The sequence below is a fragment of the Rhineura floridana genome, chromosome 10 (genome assembly GCF_030035675.1).
Source record: "Rhineura floridana isolate rRhiFlo1 chromosome 10, rRhiFlo1.hap2, whole genome shotgun sequence".
NCBI classification, from domain to species: domain Eukaryota; kingdom Metazoa; phylum Chordata; class Lepidosauria; order Squamata; family Rhineuridae; genus Rhineura; species Rhineura floridana.
The window spans coordinates 290,777-314,410 of NC_084489.1; the positions used below are offsets into that span (position 1 = coordinate 290,777).

The 23,634-nt window shown below is 42.0% G+C and overlaps 1 protein-coding gene across 9 annotated transcripts in view; it reads right to left on the reverse strand.

The window, feature by feature from the left end:
• Positions 1-3,897, reverse strand: part of EZH2 (enhancer of zeste 2 polycomb repressive complex 2 subunit) — a 131,668-nt gene extending 127,771 nt beyond the window's left edge. For 2 of the 9 annotated variants that reach the window (XM_061587483.1, XM_061587486.1), the window contains exon 1: positions 3,236-3,496. The gene's annotated coding sequence lies outside the window, so the exon portion shown is untranslated. Of the gene's footprint in view, positions 1-2,903; positions 2,920-3,235; positions 3,497-3,701 lie in introns of those variants that run through there. The other 7 variants (XM_061587491.1, XM_061587490.1, XM_061587485.1 and 4 more) reach the window with 6 other exon arrangements.
• Between the last annotated feature and the right edge of the window lie 19,737 nt (positions 3,898-23,634).

Here is a 23,634-nt window from a genome sequence, read left to right on the forward strand (position 1 = left end):
GGAGGAACTGATACAGGGGTAGAAGTGTCTAGACCAGGTGGTGCTCACAGCACTCACTCTAAAATTCAAGTGTGCTCATGGGCCTATAAAGATTGGCAACCCTTGGTCTATAGGACTAATGCCAAGGCATACTATAATAGAAAGGTTGGTACCCTTTTTACTTCTTGCATTTAAGTTTTTTTTCCAAGCTAAAGCACACACTAGGTCATACTTTAGGTGCTAATGGGTATATATATCAGATGAAATAAAGCCAAAAACAGTTACACATACCCTATAAATATGCATAAATCTGAGCACCCTCATTGTGACTTTTCCACTATGAGTAACAGTGGTACCAGGCAGTGCACAGTTAAACAGGCTTTTCTCAATATTAGTATTGCTGAATAAGGAAAGTAGTATCAACCGATACAATGAACTTTTCATAAAACCACAAAGAAAAGACAGTTAAGCATGCTATTTCCCTGTAAGTTTTATGCTCATTTTGTTCTTGTCATGAACCTGCCCATTTTAAGTTCATCACCTACCAAAAACATGTTTTCTTTTTCTTTTCAAAAAATGTATAAGTACATATTACATTGGGCTATACAGCCAGTTTAATAAAACCAGTAAGACTGCAATGGTTTATTGATTAATTAATTAGATCAATCAAACAAAAGTCTTCTGATCGGTTAAAGAAGTGCCCCTGATTAATTGAAGAGCACAATGAAACTGAATATTCAACCCTATACCTGCCTACTTAGAACGAAGTCCTAGTGAGTTCAATGAGGCCTACTCCCTAGTAAGTATGCATAGGGTTCCAGTCTGATTTTTCTTAATATCTTACAAAAACTGCAGACGGCAGCTGCCTTCTAAGGCATTCTTCCTTACTCTCACAGCAAGAAATACTTCTTCTGCAATGGTACCTACTATGGCATATCCCATTTTATTTGTACCCATTTTATTTATCCCATTTTAATGTACGTCGCCTAGAGTGGCTATCTGCCAGATAGGCGACACACAAATTAAATATTATTATTATTTATTATTATTATTATATCCAGGCATTATCTACAAACAAGGTTTTTTTCCTTCCAATTGGTTATTTTATTTATTAGATTTGTTAGTCGCTTGCTACCTGAAGATCTCCAAGCAACTTACAACACTGTTAAAACCAAAAACAAATACATCACTCCATAAAATTCCAAAACAATAAAACAGCAACAACAACGACCCCCACACAGGCAAAGAAAGCTTTGGCAGCACACTAATAATGAACAGTATCATCATAGTCTATCAAAAGCCTGGGGAAAAAAGGTAAATTGTAACCTGTCACCGAAAGGATGTCAATGAAAGTACCAGGCAGACCTCAGTGGGAGCACGTTCCAGAGATAGGGAGCCACAATTGTCACCATCTTCCAGTTTCCCCCTCAGAGGGGAGACCTGGAGTTTATTTATATGCAGATATAAAATTAATAGATTGCTTCTTTAATCAAGTGACACCTACAAACACACGGTTGCAATTGCAAACTAGTACTGCATTAATATCACAGTTAGCACCCCCACTGACAAAAATCCTAATGAAAACCAAGTATTGGCAACACTCTTTTTCAGACTTTATAGTGGTCACAAAAGTTACTTGGATTTAATCAAATTTAGATCTATCACTGACACCAGCAGGACTAGATCATCTTAAATTCATGCTTCAAGTTAACAAAACTGTCGATTTGCTAAATAAACTCAAGTATTTTATTCATCTTTCCTACCAATAGCAAACTCATAAAAGACTTACAGAACAATTCTATGCATGTCTATTTTGAAGTATGCATGCATCCAGCCTTGATGTGCAAGCCTTTTCACAGTTTTGGAAATAATGGTACCAACAACGCATCTAAGATGTTAAAACCAAAACCCCTCCACTGGCAACTCATCTCCCACCACCCATTCAGCTTCTGAAGAACCAGTAAAACAGGTAAGATTCAAAAGGCTTAATCCTCTTTGGGGTGCTTTGAAGGGGGCTTAATATTATTGAGATATCACAAACAGGTCATTGCAACAGGGGTTTTGTTTTTACTTACTGGATTTTCCCCAGAAAGGGTAAATCCAAATTAAATGGGGGAAAATATGGGATAGCATTCTGACACTGTGAAAAATCTAAATGCATGAGAAGCACGCAATCCACAAAAAACATCAGTCTGGATCTGGAACCATTCTTAGTCTCAAAATCCTCTGGTGAACAGGCTTATTTCCTTTGTTACCAACAAATGAGATTTCTTGCTGTGTATTCTGATTACATAATGTTGAATTCTCAATAAATTTGCAAGGTGTTCTCTCTTACATCCTAAAACAAAATCCAATAAAGAGGGTTTTCCCAGAATAAAGCAGGTAAGGGCAGAAAAGCATCCCACCTCTAAAAATATAACCTATTCTTTCCCTTTCTTCTGGAGCTGGATTTCCAACTTCTCACCAGCTGCCTGTTCAGTAGCTTCATTGTGTCTGCAGGAGCCCTGTGTGCTGCTTCCAGGGAAAACCTACTTAGGCAGGCTAGACAGTACCAATTTCAACAAAGGGCAGTTCACAGTGAGTATCTTCCTCCAGTTGTCACTGCATCCCCACCAACCATGCATGACTTGGTGCTCCTTTGAAAGCACTAACGCTCACGTTCCCGGTGTTCATTAACGTACATAACCCTACACGGGCAGGCGCGTAACCCCTCACCACAAATCTCTCTAACGAGGGCCGATCGTAATCACCCCATATATCCTTCTGCCCGTTGAGCCACAAATGCAGTCCCCGTCATCAGAATCATTATTACAAGGAGTCTATTGCTGCGCTAGGTGCTGCACAAAGAACAAGTCTTACAATCCATCAGCCCTCTATTAATCGTAACTCCCCACAGAAAGGCCTTCCCCTTCCTCCTGACTCACTTGCATGACTCCGTCTCCTCATCCACCCTCAAGAGGCAACCTACTACACTCTGCACCCTCTCCCTCGCCTTCCTCTCCACACCTGCCCCACACCCTCCCCCGCCCCGCGCCCATTCAGCTCTTCCGACACAAGCCCCCACAGTAGAGTTGGAGGAGGGACACATGCAGGGCGTCCCCGCCCCCACGCTGCACGGTGTAGGAAGCCCCGCCCCCTCGCCCTATAGACAACCCCCCGACTTCCCTGCACCCCAACCCCCGCCCCCAACCCCGACAAAGAGCCCTGCGCGGGTGTGTCCCCGTCTCTCGCTCGCTCTCCCCTGTCAGCCGCTTACTTGCTCACCCCTCTCTCCCTAGTGGCGGCAGCGGCAGCAGCGCCGCCACCGGGTCCGGCCGTGTCTCTTCCTCCGGGGTGCTTCCCGCTCACCCAGCTTCCCTTCGCTCTCCGTCTACGCGCGCGCCAGCCTCTTCTCCTCCTTGTCCTCAGCTCCGGACAACAGAGCGCCAAACCCGGCGGCGGCGGCCCAATGGCCACCGCTCTCATTGGAGAGAACCTGCCGTCGTCCGGATTGGACGGGCTGTCCCCGCTCTCCACCCCGTGGGCCTGCGTTTCCACCAATCAGCGGCTACAGGAGGCGGTGTCAGGAGCAACTGAGGGGGGCTGTCCGCTTCGCCCCCCACGTGCGGGGCGGGAAAGAAAGAGGGAGAGGGAAGTTCTTTGTTCTCGCGCTGCCTAGGAGTGGGAGTTTCCTCCACCCCCTTTAAAAAAAACCCCCCAAAAGTATTTTCCTTATTGCTCACCTTTCAGGGCCTTCTCCCCCTCAAGTTTCCTCTTTAAGATTGCGGGAAAGAAACGTGCACACTCTCGATTGTAAGCGACGAACTGGGGAAAGGTTTAAGTTGGTCCCATCCGAATAGCGCGGGTGTATACTCAGGTCGGGTGTCCGCCTGATCAGTTTCAAGGCGCGCAGCCGTTAACGGTTCTAACAGCTGTGTTTGCCTTTGCGCGCGCGCGCGCGCGGTGGAATAGAAGAACCCCACACGCACGCGCCCCCAGGCAATGCTGTGCGCCCGGTTCCCGCCGTTGCCTGTTGCTTCCTTAACCCTGGGCTCTCCCCGCCCGCCTGCCCGCCTTTGATAAGAAAGGGCATTTATTTCCTCGAGGAATACTCCAAACCTATCCCGGGTTTGCTGTGCCTAAGGTTCAAGAGTTCGATGGACTTAAGCGCACCTACCTCTGCTACTGCTGTAGAGGATCGCGCTTGCCAACCAGTTTTTGACGTTTCGAATACTGGAGGTTATCGCTCCAGCAACCCTCGCGGTCCTTAGGATTTCAAATCCAACTGCTAAGCAAAGATAAGACTGTGGCACCGAATGAATGGCTATAGGAATACAATGAATCTTCTGGTTCATTCATTCATTCAGTGCTATGAAACTGCAGGGCATTTAGGATTCGATTCAGTTCGCATTTCAAGCCAAATCTATGAGATTTGTGCTTTCTGAAACAATGTAAGAACCGAAAAACAGCCATCCTTTGAAATTCACCCTTAATCAAATTATACAATGCAGTTCGTGAACCAAACAATGTTTGAAGAATGCATATATCGGGAAAGTGCATAAAATGAATCAAGTGAAAATAACATAAAAAAATACATTATATGACGAGAAATTGCTTGCAAAAGCGTGTTTATTAGGAGAAATTCACACTGAAATGCTGAAGAATTTTCAGGAGGATTTTTTAAAAAAAATCGCAAATTGCAGCAGAAATGTGGAAAACTACATTTAAGAATGGAAAAATGAGAAACTGAAAGAACCGAAACTGACATTTTTCTGTCCTTGGGCATGCTACATAGCATCATCAAAGTGACAAATCCCTACTTAAAGAGCCTTAAGCGTAGCCTGAAGCTATCTTTGGTTTACTTGGAAGTAAGTTCCTAGTTTCAGTGGAATTTACTCCTAAGTAAGTGTGCATAAGGTAACTGCTTTGTGTTTAACCTTTCCACTGAACTCAGTGGGATGGTTAAAAGCTACTGCTGAATTTTGTCTGGATGGTGCTAGTGCAGCCGGATCCTAAGCTTCTTTAGTCGAAAGTAAGTCCAACCAAGTTTATTCATTTAATTTAAATATTTATAAATCTTGCCTACATTCAAAACTGGATTTCTAGGTGGTATGCATAAAACATTTAAAATCTACAATGCCATATTGAAACAAACATTAATGAACTCAGTGAGTTAGCTCTCAGGTAAGTGTGCATATGACTAAGCTTTTACCTGAGGGAATGGAACAGATTATAAGATCCTGGCGGCAGTAACTTTCCTACTTCGTTTATAATGGGCCATGGACACAGATATCACTGTAGGAAAAATAACAATCAAGGAAGACATAAGGGTAATAATCAAGAAAAAGGGGAGAAACTAAAATGGAACCATTAATGAATGCTACTAAAAGCAGCTGCACACATTTAGAGCCAAGCCTTCATGGCAAAGATGAGACTTCCTGAGAAGAGATCTAAAGGTAGAAATAAAGGCAGCAACATACAGGTGACTAGGAAGAGAGATCTGGTATAAGTGTAACAGGAAGATATCAATGGAAACATTTGGGAGAATGGTCTTGAAGTTGCTTACAGGAATGCTTGCTTTGAAAATAGCTTTATAAAAATATTATTTAATATTTTTAATAACATCCTACACATAGTGAGCATGTTCGAAAGCAATACGTCACTTGGATATATGCCCAATTTACTCAATTTTTTCCTTCCAGCTGTTGGAGGAGGGGAGTTGACAGAAATCAGGCAAATGACGTACATCTGTACACCGCAAACCTCTCTGATGTTACAGTCCAAGAGTGCTTCCAGACAGGTGGCTCCTAGCACTTACCAAAACATTAATCTTCTACTGTAAGCTACAAGTGTAATTGCCATTGCTTTCAGACATCAGGGGACGTATAACATTTACTGCATGTAGATCCCCCTATATTCTTCCTATACTCACAGGAGTGACATAACCACAGCGAAGAAAAAATAATCTGAGCATCCTTTTTCCTTCTTTAATACCAAATTTTGAAGTATTTATTTTATCTCAAGTGCTTATTTATGTTAGCACAATTGTGTGATTATTTTCAGGTCTTTAAAAATATTGCAAAATTTAAGAGGGAAGATCTGCAGATTGGGGAAAATACAGGTTTTGTTTTTAAAGTTAGTACTATAATGCTTTTTCATTTAGGAGTTATTGTGTAAATAATTAATTAAATATATATATATAGCCAAACACACATTTTAAGACTATGTAAAAGACTGATTTTAAAAAATTGTGCTAGGTAGCAATCATATAATAATAATAATAATAAAATTTTATTTGTTAGTCGCCCATCTGTCTGACTTAACAGACACTCTGGGCGACTTACACAATATGCTCTGTCTACACATATGGAGATAGTGCTACTGTTCTGTTCTTTAAAAACAGAAGACACAAGTTTTACAATTATTTCATGATGGCATCATAGTTGCTCCATAAAAAAAATGGGCAATGCCACACTAAACTCAAGTGTGGAAACACCCTGTCAGTATCTTCTATAAATAATACAAGACCTATTCTTGTTTGAGCAAGCAGTTAGCAGTAGGATAAGCAGCTGGTTATTTTATTCTAAATATATGTTTGTCTTATAAGTAGAATTTTAAGAGTTGTTTTATGAATATGACCTCCCAGGGTGGAGGGATAGAGTACATTACTAATAAAACTAAATTTTTGTGATCCACTTTAGAGCCAGTCTTCATCAGGGTGAAGATTCACCTTAGGAGGCACATTTTGCGATATTGTTAAAGGGCAGCAAACTAAGCATGGTTCATTTTATTATCTACTTTTGCCATCATAGTAAACCCCACTTGGATTTTCTGCCTCAAGCACCTAACATCTTGGGCTGTTGGCACCTCAGAATGGGTCAAGCTCAAATGTGCAAGTTATATGTATGGGAGAAACATATGTTGTGCATGCAGATTGTCTTAAGGTCAGCATGAGGGCTCTGAGGGCTCTGCTTACCGACAGTGATATCCCAAATGCAAGAGGGAAAAGGCAGGCATGGACTTGGAAGGAAACAGCGACTCCCATTCAGGTATACTTCATCACTACCACCCAGTTAAGAACATGGAACAGCGGCTGGCAGCATTCTGACAAGGAGCCAGCAAGAGGGCTGAGACCTTGAAAGGGCCCCTTTATCATTCATTCTTAGGGAGAAAACATAGGAGCAGAAACATGGGCAGTAGAGGCCCCATCTGTACTGCTGGCCCAATATATTTTGCCTGTGGGGGGGAAAACAAGATGGTGAAACCAATTCTACAGACAGAAGCCAACTAAATTAACAGTTCTGTCGCTAGGGTTGCCAGGCTCAGGGCCTGAGAATGATTCTGTATCTTTAAGAGAAGAGAAAATTCAGCCAAGTGCAGGTCTTGTTGCAACACTTTAATGGGAAAAACCACAAGGTGAAATTATCCCTTCCCCCTGCACAACTTTTAAAGATACAGAAGACCTCTTGGTTGCCAGGCCCAGCCTGGCAACCCTAATCTACACTCACAACGACAGCAGGCTAACTTAAGGGGACACAGAGCAGGCCACATATCACACTCTTTTCTGTCCTGCAACAGAGAGAAACGGCTGGGGAGTCAGGGGGAGCAATTGAGGGTGCTGACCTCATGCACATACCCCAGCATCTCCCAACTGAGGCGGCTGCCTCACTGCCTAATGGTAGGGCCAGCCCTCCTTCCTGCCTCAAAAAGAACAGCTCATTGGGGGATCCCATCCAGGGAGCACAGCCAGACAAGCACTCTGGCTTTACCACCTCAGTCCAGGCAGCATCCATGATGATGTCTAGTCTTCCAACATGCACTGATAACTGAATCTCCTCCCCACTGAGATGAACAGTTGGGTACTGCATTAAAGTCCAGGTTCATTGTAAACGCAGTAAAGCAACCAGAGCAAGCTTACTGTTTCTTTCTTGATTTCAGTTTCATACTTACCTGGATATACTTGGTAGTGATTGTTGTTAAGTTTATTAAAAGCTGAGGCCATTTAACCTCTCAACAAAACAACTGCCTAAGCCTATCTCTTTATTTGTGAAATAAACCATTAAAGGGCCAGAGCACACAAACTATTAACGGTCAGTCAGTATCTTGTATTTTCAGCTAAAGGTAGCAGAGCAGCTTGAAGCTTGTGTAAACAGTACAAAGCGATATGAACAATTGGTCTTAAACGATATAAGAGACCTCTTTATAACCTAGTATATTGAACAATGTCAGTTCTGCCCATACTCACTTAGAAGTAAACTCCATATAAATCTGTGGTGCATACTATAAATATGTGGTGCATTCTACATAGCAATGAGCATGAAAAGTGCAATGAATAGATTAGTCCATAGATGCAAATTAAAAATAAAATATTTACTTTCTGTCATAACTATCTGATCCATGTTTACTCAGAAATAAGAACAACTGAGTTCAATAGGATTTACTCTCAAGTTAAATGTGCATAGGATTGCAGTTTTAGGACAGAGTGACACATTATATGTAATTCCATTATTTTTTTTCACAGTACAATTCTGTACATCTCTATTCAGAAGTAAGTCCCATTGAGATCAGTGGGGCCTACTCCCAGGAAAGTGACCTGTGTGGGATTGAAGCCTCAGATTTTATTTTCTTTTATACCTTGGAGGCTGCAACCTGAAACAGAAGACGTGTGAGGGAAAAGGGTTAATAAGCCCATCTCTCCATGTTCTGGCACCCATGACTGCTGTAGAGAGCATTTTCAGTGGGAAAATGGTATGAGGGCAAAGGGTTAAGAAGCCCCTCTGATCTTTCACTTCAAATTGCAGCTTCAGTAGCTACATTGTACATGATGGGGAGGGGGGGTCTGAACAAAGAATTTACATATACCATGCAGTTTTGCCGTGAGACTGTTTGTTCAAGTCACTTATAATGTCTCTATGGCTGCATGCGCACCATACATTTAAAGCACATAATTTCCCCCAAAGAATCCTGGGAACTGTACTTAACACCTCACAGAGCTACAATTCCCAGCACCCTTAACAAACTACAGTTCCCAGGATTCTTTGGGGGAAATAATGTGCTTTCAATGTATGGTGTGTATACACCCTTCATTTGTCAAGGCCAATTTGAACATAGCCATCATGTGAATACTGTTTCTGCATGGCAGTAGTTCTATGTAGAAGTTGTAACTTTTGAAAACTACTTAGCACAAGAGTTCGCCTAACTGCATGGAATGTCTCTATGGCAGCACTACATGTTTGCTAATGTAAGATACTGAGTTGTATATTTCCTTTCAAACCAGTTTCAATTCAGTTAAGTTTGCACTGGCCCAGCTCTTTGAAGATTAGACGTGTATTCATCTACCACCCTCTGCCTATAGCACATGGCTTTCAGCTTGACTTCAACAGCTATTGGCTTGATGACACAGTCACAAAATGTCTATGACACACTATCAAGCGCAGTGTTGGGAAGCACTATTGCAAAACTCCTAATTAATGGCTTCTAAAATCAATAATAAATATTTGCTCTTTACAGTAAGTTGAAAGATATTGGGGGAAAGTGTGGTTTAGTCAAAGCAATTTTGGGGAAATATTATACAGTGGTTATTTGGAAGGATAGTGCTATAACATTCAGTTTAATTTTTCTCTTCCATCATCAATATTTTTGAAGGCAGTTGTGTAGTGGTGGTTGTGGCAGTATTATTATTAAAGTCAATTTGACAAAGTAATTTATTTATTCGTTATTTATCTATCCCTTTTCACAGGAACGCCCTCACAAAGCAATGTACAGAGAGAAATAAAAACAACAGAACATGAGGCAGAATATGAAGCGTTGAGTTAATTCAACCAAATAGATGCACAAGACAAACTGAATTAAAACACCTAACACTATTAAGGAAAGGAAATATTTTTTAAAAATATGTTTGAGGCTTTCTTGAATGCTGGAAGTGAAGAGGCTAAGTAAATATTAAGTGGAAGATAATTCCATAACTGTGGAGCCACCACCAAAAATGCTCTGTCTCATGCGATGACCAGCCTGATCAGTTTCACTAGCAGGCATACAAGCACATGGACCTCCAACACAAATCTTACATTATGGGCAGAGTCATGCAGGTACAAGCAGTCCTTGAGGAAACCCAGTCCCAAACCCAGCCCTAAAGGCTAATACAAGCACTTCGAATTTGGTTCAGAAACACATTGGTAGCCAGTAAAATTGGCACATAAATGGTCTTTATTTGCATCCCAGCAGCTGCATTTTTCACTAATTTAAGTTTCCAAGCCATTTTTAGTCCATTGCAGTAATCCAGTATGGAGATTACTAGAACAAATAAGTGCCCTCTATATCATCCAAAGGATTTCAACCTTTTGAACAAAATCTGTTCCTAATCAGCAAATACCATTTGAACAGTGTTAGCTCCTCCTAGATAATAGTTGGCTCATCTGTGGCACAGGTGTCATACATAGCACAGGCAGTGGGAACTTTTTGTACACCGCCCAGAGAGCCACTCGCTATGGGCGGTTTCAAAATGAAACAAATAAAATAAAATAAATAAACTGGTATTAGCAAGAATAGAAAGTCCTGCAGACCTAGTTGTAGCATAAAATCAGGTCTTGTTCCTATCTGCCTTTTCTGTCTTTGTCTGCTGTTTGCTCCCTGTATCAACAAGCTAGAAGCAAAATCACCCCACACTCACAGTGAAAGTTATGGGTATTATATATACTGTAGGACGCACTAGAGTAGCACTAGTAAAACTAGTTTTCCCTGAGGTTTCCCTGGAGAAAAAAATGTTCATTTGCACAGATTATGAGGAGTGCAATCCCAGAGTAGCTCCACTGCTCAAGTGATGTATTTTTATACATAACCCAACAACTCAATCTTTTAAAAGTTTATGGTGAATTAAGTCCCACTGAGTTTAGCTCAAGTAGGTATGCATCAGACAGATTACAACTTAAGTACAGCCAGAGCAGGAATATGTTCCACAGTAAAAAGAATAGTTAAAACCTATCCTACTAATTAATGCATAAGGAACCAAATTTTACTCTGAATCACACTGGTGTGCACTCAGAATACTAGGAGAGGAGGTTGTTATCTCTCATCACAGGTTTCATGCGTAAGCAAAATTCACCATGTGCTGTGTGTGTCAGACAGTGCCTACACACCACTTAAAACCCACTTAATTTTTAAAAAATAGCTCCATGATATTTCAGTTGTTTATTTTTCATAGCTCAGTGTTTGGAAACAAGGGCTTACTCCTGACTCTTTGCACATTTGTAACTCTATTGATTTGTCTGGCATTACTCCCAGTTTCTCTTGAGAGTTCAGAATCAAGCCCAGCAAGTACAGATGACTAATTCAATGGAGTGAATGAATCACGGGCTAATTATGTAAATAAGCTACTGTGCTATTATGTGTTTCTGTGATCATTTTTATGCATGAGTGAATGACTGTGTAGCTTATTTAACATGCCATACACTTGTGTGGTCTTCCCATAATTTTCGGAGAGTGAGGAACAAATTATTACCCATCATATTTGTATCTATCCCTTCCTTTGGAACTCGGACCAGCCCACATGGTGGGTATTCTGCAAGGTACGTTAGGCCAAGACAGAGTGACTGGCACAAAGCCACCCAGTGAGTTTCATGACTGAACATACATTTTAACTCAGATCTCCATGTCCAAGTCCAACATTTGAGTCACTACACCAGTGGCCAAGTATTTACACTACTGAAATATGTAAAATTATAACCAAGACTATAATTCTAAGCATGTTTACTGAGGCACAAGTCACACTCCAATCAAGGTGACATTTCTCACTGAATATACTTAGGATAAGGATGCAAAACTGCTTTACGATGACTTTGAAAACAATTGGGTGTTGCATTTGAGCCCTACTTGATTAATTTACCCATACAATTTTGAAACTGCAGAATTTCAAAAGGCAAAGTCTACTATCAGTCATAGCAGATAGTTCAGACTGCACAAGAAGTCTCTGAAACCAGACGAAATTCCCACTGGAAGAAAAATAGCTTTCAAACAGCAGGGGGGGGGGAGTACATGGTGGGAAAGGGTTCTTTGACCCCCATCATCATTTGGCAATGCTGTGCTTTAAATGTCCCCTCCACTGTATAGAACTTCAGCTTAAGTTGTGTTGAGTTGTGCTGCTCTCATGTCTAGTTTGGCCCTGAGTCTGTCATAAAAGCTCGTGCTTATTGCCAACTGTTCTGTAGAAAAGATTGCCAAATATTCACAGATAACTCCACCTTCCCTCCCGCCACCCAGTATTAAAGACAAAAACTGCTATTTGATCTGCCTTGTAACGTCTCAAAATATGTACAATTTGAACAACTGATTTTTCTCATGCATTTTGCACTCTTATCATGGCAGAAAAAAAATCTCTCCATGACTACAACCTGGGAGACCAGGGTTCGAATCCCCACATAGCCATGAAGCTCACTGGGTGACCTTGGGCCAGTCACTGCCTCTCAGCCTCATGAAAACCCTATTCATAGGGTCGCCATAAGTCGGAATAGACTTGAAGGCAGTACATCATCACAGGCAAACAAAACAGGATCTACCAAAGTGCTATTCTTTTTGATAAGCTGATCTGGAGTAACTTTCAAGAGCAGTTACTATCGCTAGGAGACAAATATCTTAAGCACAACTAAACAGTACTACATACAAGTAGGCAAGTTCAAGGTAGGCTAAACCGTGGCCCTCCAAATTGTTGTTGTACTCCCAATTCTTATCAGCCTCAGCCAGCATGCCAAGTCATTAGGGATGAAGGGAGGTGAAGTCCAACAACATCTAGAAGGCCAAAGATTAGCCACCTCTGCTTTAGATCTTAGAAATATATTGTTAAACTTGAAACAATCTTAAACCTCTCTCCATTTGTTCATTAACAGATATTTAAACATATGTACATACATACATACAGAGAGAGTTATTCTTAGGTATTTATAACCAAAAGCTACAAAAGGTCCTGTGGCATCTAAAGATTAAGGGTGCCTCTGGACTGTCAGTATTATGTGAGTGGGATTCAAGCACATTCTGGAACTTTTTATTGTGCATTTAAAGTGGATTAAAGCACTCTGTTACCTAGCACAGGAACAGGAAACCTGTATTTCTCCAGGCATTATATTCCAACTCCCATCAGTCCAAGCCAGTATGGCCAATGGTCAGGGCTGATGACAACTGGAGTCCATCAACATCTGGAGGGCTATAGGTTTCCCATCCCTGCCCTACCACAACAAATCAATTTTTTAAAAATAGAGTTTTTGCAATTTCAGAAATGATATGGAGATACAGTAAGAAGTGTGGGATAAATCACTTATTTAGGGGAAGACTAGTAAACATGCTGCAAGCAAATGCAATATATAAATCAGGATGAATTCAGGATGAATGTTCATTATCATATAACTGCCCCATAAACAAATCAGGATGCTCTTGGAGGTCGCTGATTCACAGGGTCGCCATAAGTCATAGTCAACTTGGAGGCACATAACAACAAACAAATCAGAACAAATGCTCAGAAAAGACCTGTTATAGTCTAACTACCACACAAGCTTTTTACAAATCAGGAATGCTGAATAAACCGGTTATCTGGAGGAGCTCTCAGAAATAAGCTTAAGTTTTTGGAATCAGAACCTACTAAATCAGATGCAGGAGCAAACAAACGTTTTGCCTTCATCTGTATAATTCATCATTCATATAAAAAATGTGACTGTAAAATCCAATTACAGTTGAGTTACAACATCACCACTTATGCTACAGTCTACTCAGGAATATTTTCAACAGGCTGTTCCACTTCCACAATGCCATTGCTACCACTGGCCTTGCAAGGACTTCCTTGTTGCTGTTACTTGACAATTTATGGAACAGCTTAGATTGTGGAATGATTGTGTGAAGTACTTCACATGATAAAATTCCTACTGTAGTGTATTGGCCCTCCAGGCTTGCCATACCAGGAACTGCTGAGTCAGCCCCAGTTTGTGGCAGTTTCAGATCTAGGCCTGCCTTACCAGTCTGCCTTACAAGCAGTACCATGCTGTAGGCCTTGTTCTCTGTATATAATTAGTTATAGTAAAGTTCTTGTTATTGTTTAGATCCTCTGTGAGGTCTTTCCCTTCATGATATTTTTCACTGGCGACGAGGATGAGCATTAGAGGCTTAGAGAGAACATTTCTCCTTAGAATGGATTAGGACATCAGCTTGGGCCTTGTGGAAACCACTGCAAAGCACTCCAGGTCAGTGTATCCTGTGGAATATGACCACCCAAGGGCATCTTGAAGAATTTAACACTGCTTGTCCCAGCAAGTGGGAATGTTATGCAGCCAGGCTGGAGTTTTACTTGGCAGCAAATGGCATTACAGAGTCAGAGAGAAAGTGTGCTGTGTTACTCAGTGTCTGTGGGGCAGACACTTTTGACCTAGCCCAGGCCCTCCTAGCACCAGCATAACTTGCTAATACATCTTCTGAGGATATCCTGAATGCTTTACAAGGACATTTCTCTCCAAAACTGTCTGAAATAGCACAACATGCTTCTTTCAACAAATGAAATCAGGGCCCAACAGAGAGAGTGTCACTATATGTTGCTGAACTTAGATGCATGACGAAACACTGCAATTTCCAAAACCTTGAGGAGATGCTGCGTGATCTGTGGGTTGCATGATGAGGGCCTTCAAAAGCGTCTGTTTGCAAAAAGACAGCTCACGTTCAAGACTGCATTAGAGGAAGCTCTGGCTACAGAAGCAGCAGCAGCAAGCACCCGAAAAGTGCGCTTGGCAAGAAACTCACCCTGTTCAGAAACCCAGCTGGCTAAAAACTCAAATCAACAACTTCTAGAGATCCAGAGGCTGCAGTGCAAATGCTTATCAACCAGGACCTGCTGCAGTGATACCTGCTGCAGGACCTCCAAGATCTAGACAAGTTTCTCCAGTGAAATGTAAGAGCTGTGGCGGATCCCAGAATGGCGTGCCTGCCGTTTCAGAGGTCCGCAGTGTCAGTATTGTCAAAAAGTTGGGCATATTGAGCAAGTATACCAAGCCAAAGCAGAAGCAGCCACCCCCCAGAAGTGCGGTGGAAGGAAAAACACCATGAAGGACACAAAGCAGTACTACACATGCTGTACAGAAGTTTTCCACATATGACAACACAGAGGAGGTGATTAGCCACATCAAGCCAGGGTTGCAGTACTCTGCCAATGTGAGGAAGGTGAAGGTGACAGTCACCATCCAGGGTACTCCATGCACCATGAAAGTTGATTCGGGCATACTGTCATCTCATCGGAAACATACCAGCAAATATTTCCTTGTCGGGGCCCACAAATTGTCCCTTTTCACTGCAGACTTACTGATTACCAGGAAAATCAGGTTCCAATAAAGGGCATCTGTGAAGTTGAGGTGCATTACCAAACTTTCCATGGAACTTTACAGTTATTGGTTGCTCAAGGGCATCGCACCAGTCTCCTTAGCTTAGACTTGTTTGAGCCATTGGGCATTGCTCTCAAGGGGGTCCACCAGATTGGTGAATCATAATGGGATAGCATCCTAAATGATTTCAAAGCTATTTTTGATCAAGGTCTTAGGAAATATAAGGGGCCTCCTATTTCGTTGTTCTTGGATCCTACTGTGGCCTCCATCCGTATGAAACCCCGTTGTGTTCCATTTGCACTGTGAGCAAAGATTGATGTTGAACTTGATCAACTCATAGAGCAAGGCATCTTGGAGCCAGTGACAACACCCTACATGGGGGACACCCATAGTCACCCCATTGAAGGCCAATTTGTGGTGACTACAAGTGCACTATCAATAAAGCCCTGCATCAGCATCCATATCCAATCCCAGTGGTGAGTCATCTTTTGGCATCACTTTCACAAGGAAATGTTTTTGCAACGTTTGACCTGGCCGAGGCCTATCAGCAGCTGTCTGTGGATGATGCTACTGCCGATGCTCAGACTATCACCACTCATTGTGGAGCATTCAGAGTAAAACGCCTCCAGTTTGGTGTTTCTGTGGCCCCTGGAATTTTTTAGAGCTTAATGGAGGACATTCTCAAAGGAGTACCAGGTGCCATACCATATTTTGATGATGTCTTGGTTGCCGGCAACTCCATTGCTGAACTTGCCTCATGGGTGTCGGATGTACTGCACAGTTTTGCTGTTGCTGTATTTGGTGTTTCCCAAATTGAATTCATTGGCTGCAGTATTGATGCCACTGGCCTACCCCTGAAAAAATTAAAGCAATTCATGAAGCTCCAGTGCCCCGTAATAAACAGGAACTCCAAGCCTTCTTGGGCCTCTTCAATTTCTATCACACTTTCTTGAAACATAAGGGTACAGCAGCAGAACCATTGCATTGCCCTCTTGACAAGCATGCTGCATGGCAGTGGACAGCCCGACATGATAAGGCTTTCCGTGATATAAGACACCTGTTATCATCTGACAGTGTCTTGGTGCACTATGATGAATGGAGGCCCCTGGTTCTCACGTGTGATGCATCTCCATATGGTATTGGAGTTGTCCTGAGCCACCAACTTGTGGACTCTCGTGAGGTGCCTATCGCTTTCTATTTCAGAACAATGTCTTCAACAGAACGGAATTATGCCCAAATTGATAAGGAGGCTCTGACTATTGTGGCTAGCATAAAACAATTCCATGACTATGTCTATGGTTGACCTTTCACTATTGCTACTGACCAGCTCCACCACATGCCCCAGTGCACCCATGGGAATCGACAAAAACGGCATGGTCATGGCTTCATATCGACTTTGCAGGCCCCTTCCAGGGACAAGCTTTCTTGATTGTTGTTGATTCATACTCCAAATTATTATTATTATTAAATTTATACCCCGCCTTATGGCCAAAAGGCCCTCAAAGCGGCTTACAAAAAAAAATGAATATAACAATACATCAATAGAACATAATACATCAATAAAATAATACAATTCTCAAAATTAAATAACAATTCTCAAAATTAAATAACAAATAACATTATTAAAAGCAAATTATTGAGCAAGTGTTACTTTAAACGGTCCGTAAGCTGCAGCTAGTGCAGAATACATCAGCTCGCCTGATTAAGGGCTGCCACCGCCGTGATCATATTACCCCAGTACTTAAGGAACTGCACTGGCTGCCGGTGGTTGCTAGGGCCAAATTTAAGATCCTGGCTTTAACTTTCAAGGCGCTCCATGAGGCTGGCCCACTTTACCTAAAGAGTCGCCTCCATTCGCACCAGGGGTGCCGGCTTACAAGATCGTCCTTGAATAGTTCGCTTCTTATTCCCCCAACAAAAGCAGTGAGATTGGGGAGGACACGGTCCAGAGCTTTTTCAGTAGTGGCTTTGGAATTCTTTGCCAACTGACCTCCGTCAGGCCCCTTCCTTGTTATGCTTTCGTTGGGCCTTGAAAACCTGGCTCTTTAACCAGGCTTGGGAAGGGGGTTAGGGTGGCAGAGGGTAGTTCCGTGGGGGTTTATTCAGTTTTAAATTTTATATTGTTTGCTTTTTAAATTGTTTTTACATGGATTGTATTGTATTTTGTTGTACGTCACCCAGAGTGGCAGATTAACCTCTGCCAGATGGGCGTCTAACAAATCTAATAAATAAATTAAATACTTGTATATACATGTCCACAAGCCAAGAACAAGAATAATGCTGGCAACTGTATTCTTTGTTATCAGTCAAATTACTCATCAATTTCACAGACAGCTGGGTTCTTCCAAATGCGGCATCGTCAATGACATTTCATATTGTTATCAAGAGCTTACGCAGGCTTTTCACAACCAAACACCATCGTCTCAGACAATGGGGCCCAGTTCACATCATGGAATTCCGCACATTCCTGGATAATGGACTGATTCGGCATGTCACTTCAGCCCCTTTTCATCCAGCAACCAATGGCCAGGCCGAGAGGATGGTCAGGACAACAAAGGATGCATTGAAACGGATTGTAGAAGGTGACTGGGACCGATGCCTTGCCAGTTTTCTTTTGACACATCACACCTTGTGCCACAACTGGAAGGAGCCCAGCCGAGGTATTAATGAACAGATGACTAATGAGTGCTTGATTGGTTGCATCCTGACTTGACCGAGGACTGACCAAGGAAGTCTGTTGCAGTTCAAGAACCTGCACAGGTGTTCACCACAGGTGACCCTGTGTATGTCAGGAACTATGGTGCTGGTAAAAAGTGGATTCCTGCCACTGTGGCCCAAGCTACAGGCCCATTGTCCTACAGGGCTCAAACACCAGATGGCCATGTGTCACGTCAACACGTGGACCAGATGAGAGGACAAAGCCCACCTCCATCAGTTCTCTCTGAGGATGCTGGAAATACTCAAGTGGAAAGAGAAAATGAGCCAGTGGCTGCTCCTGATGCTGAACAAGAGCAGTTGCACCTGGACCCTGAAGTGGACCGGCATCAACCAGAGCCAAATGGGGAACTAGGGGATGCACTGTCAACTTCAGTGCAAGATTGTTGTCGATCAACCCACACCAGGGCTCATCCCAAGTATCTTCAGGACTATGAGATCTAGGGGGTAGGGGTGTACTCTATTGGCCCTCCAGGCTTGCCATACCAGGAACTGCTAAATCAGCCCCAGACTGTGGCAGTTTCACTTTCAGGCCTGCCTTACAAGGAGCACCATGCTGTGGGCCTTGTTCTCTGTATATAATTAGTTATAGTAAAGTTCTTGTTATTGTTTAGATCCTCTGTGTGGTCTCTTCCTTCATGATACTTTTCACCTACAAGGCGCAATTCTGCTTCACAGCACACACACACAGCAAAATATTCAGATGTGAACATCACATTTGACAATCTAAGTAAGTGCTATTTCCTACCAGCTGGTGATCTGGAATTTTGTCAAATTGGAAGCATTCCTGTGGCAGTCATGTTGAAAACTCCTGTAGGAGCTGCTGTGTGATAAAGTTGGGGACACACACATATCTCAAAGTGGTGGTAATTCTGTGGTTATAGTGTTTGATCTACACAACTTGTACAGCCCACCAGCAATATTTGGTGACACACCAGGTGCTTGTTAAATCTTCTGGTTTTCCTGTGTGTCTAACAAGGTCAGATTATAATGGTACAATTGGAGCAATTGCACTTAGGCTCTTGCCAAAAGAATTGGAAGTTTATCTAGTGACAGCGTTCATTAAATGTGATAGATGAAAATTCTTTTTCTTTCCTTTCTATTCCTAACTGGCACAACCAGTGGCATCACTAGGGTTGGTGTCACCCGGTGCGGCCTGCAGTGCCTTCTCTCTGAGACTGTGAGCGATCTAGGAGCGCGTGGCCGAACGACAGGGCCCGGGAGCTTGCTGCTGCCGCCTCTTCCACCTTCTAACAGCCGAGGAAGGCAGCCGGCGCACCACGCGAAGGCTCTCGTTGGTGCCTAGGCGGTGCCTGTCACCCGGTGTGGCCCGCACCTGCCGCACTGCCCTAGTGACGCCCCTGGGCACAACAGTCAATGGTAGAGAGAACAAAGTGGCAGTATTAACTGGCTCAAGAAGTCATTTTCACTATTGGAATAAAGCACACTCTGTTTTTTTCCATTGATGCAACACTGAAATTGCACAGCAAATGTTACCTGTATGGTTGTCAGAGAGATCTGTACTAGGGTTGTCAGATCTCCAGTTTTTGCCCGGAAACTCCATTTCTTACGGGTCCTCTCCAGGTCAGTCACCCCAGTCTCCAATCTCCTAGCTTTCAGTGGAAAAAAAAGTAAGTTTCTTGGTGGTCTGGTTCAAGAGATATACACCAAAATGTCAGACACCTCCCTGCAACTTCTGTTAGAACCAGCTGCTCTAATCCCCACCCTTTTAAGTTTTTAACCCATAAGTGAAGTCAGGGTTGTGATTGACAAAGGATTTGTTGACCTCCAGGCAATAGCTAAAACCCATTGCAAGTTCTTGAAAACAGTTTCATTTTCCTATTTGTCAGCATATCAGGAATTCAGTAAATTTATATCTTTCAGCAACATCAAGCATACTTTCTCTGTATAGGAGATCAGAATATATTGGGACTTGCTTCTGAATAAACATGCATAGGGTTGTGCTAGAACAGAAGATCACAGCAGGATCTTGGTAGGCATGCACAGTAAACAGTTTCAGTTATATTATAAAAGTGTACATGCAGGTTTTTTAATTACTGAAAAAAATACATTATACATTTTATATTTCAAATAATTTTTGAACAGAAATTTTGTAAAAATGTACTTGCTGCAGCTTATGATGCCATTACATTGTGTTGTACTTTTCTAATTATAAGGAGTCAAACAAGTTTGAATTATCATGGGCTGTTGAAGAGAACAGTTTATTTGTCTTATTCATAGCCTGTTTTGAAAACCTTGCCAAAATGAAGCTTTAATCCTATATTCACTTTTCTGGGAGTAAAGCTGCAACGCTAATCCCACATACCTGGGAGTAAACTCCATTGAATTCAGTAGGGATTACTTTTGAGTAGACATGATTTAGGATGGGACTTTTGAGTGAACATAGCAAAGGGTTGTGTTGTGAATCTTTCTCTTCTCCTCAAATCCTTTGGTTTACTTAGGTATCACTGCTTTTATTTGATAGGAAACTAATACTGATTTTTTAAGAAAAATTTCTGCAATGACCAACTGGTTTTGACAAGAAACTATTACATAAGGTGTATGTATTTTTACATTTCCAGTATGTGTGTATATGGAATTTTTCCAACAACCCTGTGAGGTAGGGTTGGAAACCAAGGCAGCCCACAACAAGAAATAAATCCATTTAAAATCCAATAACCATAAAACATGTATAAAACAGTTGCAAAACAGCCTAAAGTGGAATGATTCTGAATTTTGGGTTGGGTAAGTGAAGTTCCTTTTCACTTGAGGTTGCAGTCCTGTGCACACTTCCCTGTTTAGGTAAGCCCCACTGAATATGTTGGGATTTGCTTCTGAGTAAACATGCATAGGATTGCACTATAAATATCTTACAGGTTGTGTAAATAATAAACATCTTTGACATTCATGCTTATATAAATATCCCTTAGTAAGTGTGTTTAGAATAGCAGCCTTCAGGGACATCCATCTCTACTCCTGAGTGTTCCCATCTAACATCTCCACAACGCTAGGCTGCTTTCTTCCTACAGTGGCCTTTTGGTGACTGGCCTGGCCCAAGGGCACTTGAACCCATTTTGCCAGAAGCGAACAGGCGACATTAAATGCTCCCTACCCAGGCTCCATCTTTTAGCTAAGATTTCTATCTTAATTTCCAATCAGATAAATGTTTTTGTTTGAATTGTATGCGCCAAACAACTGTGGTTGATGCTTAATATATCATTCTTACTTACATCATTAGAGCCCGCCCCATGACACCACTAGGGCCCTCCCCTGAAATCTCAGGGTTTGGGATGCTTCTGATCTGGCCACCCTAACTAGCTTTCTTTAAAAGTGGTATTTTCACACATTATAACATGGCCCCTACTGGAGTCACAATGGGGCTTTCAGGATTGAATTTGTGAGATATGTGATCTCAGGAAACACAGGTGGCAACTAGGTGATGGGCAAAAGGCAGATGACTATATTAGAGATGTGAAGGCCTGGAAAAAACCTGGAAAAATTGAGACGGGAAAACATTTTTTAAAAAAAATTTCTGGTTTTTTTTCCTGGGCCTTCACATATCTAGGCTATATTCATATCATGTCTAGTTGTCCTTTTACCGGTAGTTACTGAATTCTCTCACACATCAAGCAGTATCTCCAAGGAAGCATATCGGTTTTAGATAAATATGTCCTTCATATCTTTAATTAATAGTACTTTGTGGGATTATTTAATTGATTAACTTTCTTTCTGAGGTTAGGTAAAATATTTGTAAAAGCTGGGTTTTCACAATCATGATGCAGAGTTCATTCTTTTTCTGAACAAGCTTCCTGCACTGCTAAAAAGTTCTGTAGTGTAGTGGCAAATTCAGAAGTGCAGGGTCCCTTCACGATAGTCATGCCATGCCCCTATTACAGCCATGCCCCCCTTTCCACTTCCCCTTGTCTCCCTTGCTCTCCCTGTCCTCTTGCAAGTCCACAATCCATCGCAACAGAAATCCCTAGTAGCCAATCAGCATGATAGGGGAGGGTCTGGGTTAGCTGCCGGGAAGAGTCTTCTCAGTGGCTGACTCACCTCCTTTCACTCTGATTGGCTCCAATTAGCACAAAAGGACAAGGACTCTTCTCCGTGGCTAACACACTCCCTTTTCATACATAGGGACCTGGCTGGGACCCTGCACCCAAAAAAGTAATGGGTCTACGACCCGACCCACCCACGCCGCGCAACCCTGGACAACTATACCACCAAAAAAGTTGCTTCTGTTGTATGAAAGGACACCAAATGTAATGAAAAAACACCAAATGTAATGAGACCATGAGTAATATCTGAAATTCAGAAGGTCGTATCTAAAAACTGAATTGAGTTCTGAGAAACCTCCTAGTTGCTGGGGGGAGGGAAATGACACAGACCTGGATTAGTTGCATAGATAAGAAAGAGCAAATGCAAACATATGTAATTATTAGGGATCTGCTGTAGAGCAAAAACAGTTATACTCCCAGGTCCTTTAACTCCAACAAAACACCTGGGCATATCTGAGTTGCAAAGATTGCACACCCCAGCTGCTGTGCTACACCAGTGACATGGCCACGATGGGTGAGTGCGGTTATAACAGCTGCTGGCTGAGAGCTGCAAAGCCAGGAGCCATCACAACTATTCTAGCTCATCCCATGTAGTGTGCAGGTAGTTGCTGCATTGCCATTGGGCCATACATTCTTTCCTTGCAGGACAGTTTAATTGCCATAGGGGATTGGGACTTTTGCTATAAGTAAGTACCGTGATTTGAATTTACTATGGTGACCTCTTTATAGGTCTGTTTACTTGTAATCAGAAATTTCTGGAAACTTGTGTTTCTTTTAGATCTGTTTGCTTACAAATATATACACAAAGAAAACTGGAAACAAACTGACTCCCTAAGTAGGGCAGAGTTCATTGTAAAATCTCTTAAAGAGCAACAGTATGGATCCCCACAGATTCCAGGCTGTTTCCAGTACAGCTAACCAGGTAAAAATTCTCACCTTTCTAGGTCTTTGCTTCAATTCAAATTGCTCCAAGCCAGCTCCCTCTCCCTCCTGCAAACTCTGATGAATATGACATTCCAAAAGATGGAGTGAGATTTCTATTAAGCTCTTTTGTCTTTCGGTAAGGTGGCAGGTTATACAAAAACAAAGTGATAGGCTCATTTATAATGCACAACACAGCCAAACTTATAACAATAGCCTTTTCTTGCAAGCGTTCCTTCCATGATACACCTTGTTCTCTGCTTGTAATAACTGTGTGATTTCTGCTAATCTTTTCATGGAGGTAAAGGGGAGTACTTACATGTTAATATTATTCATTTGTTTATAAAATTATTTCAGACACCTTTTCTAAAAAACAGCTAAAGGTAATATACAACATTTTAAGAATGCAAAACTAATAAACTAGTAAAAATACAAAACATGAATAAAACACCTCTTTAACAGTAGTAAAACAATACTGAGCAGCCGCAGGCCACATCCTAAAAAAGGCATTAAAAATAAAAAAGGGTCTAGGTACGTACAGAAGATCTTGCAGGATGTAGGGGACTGGAGGACTTTTCCTGCCATACCATTTCATGAACCCCGTCCTTAACTTATCAGTAAATCAGTGATATAACTAC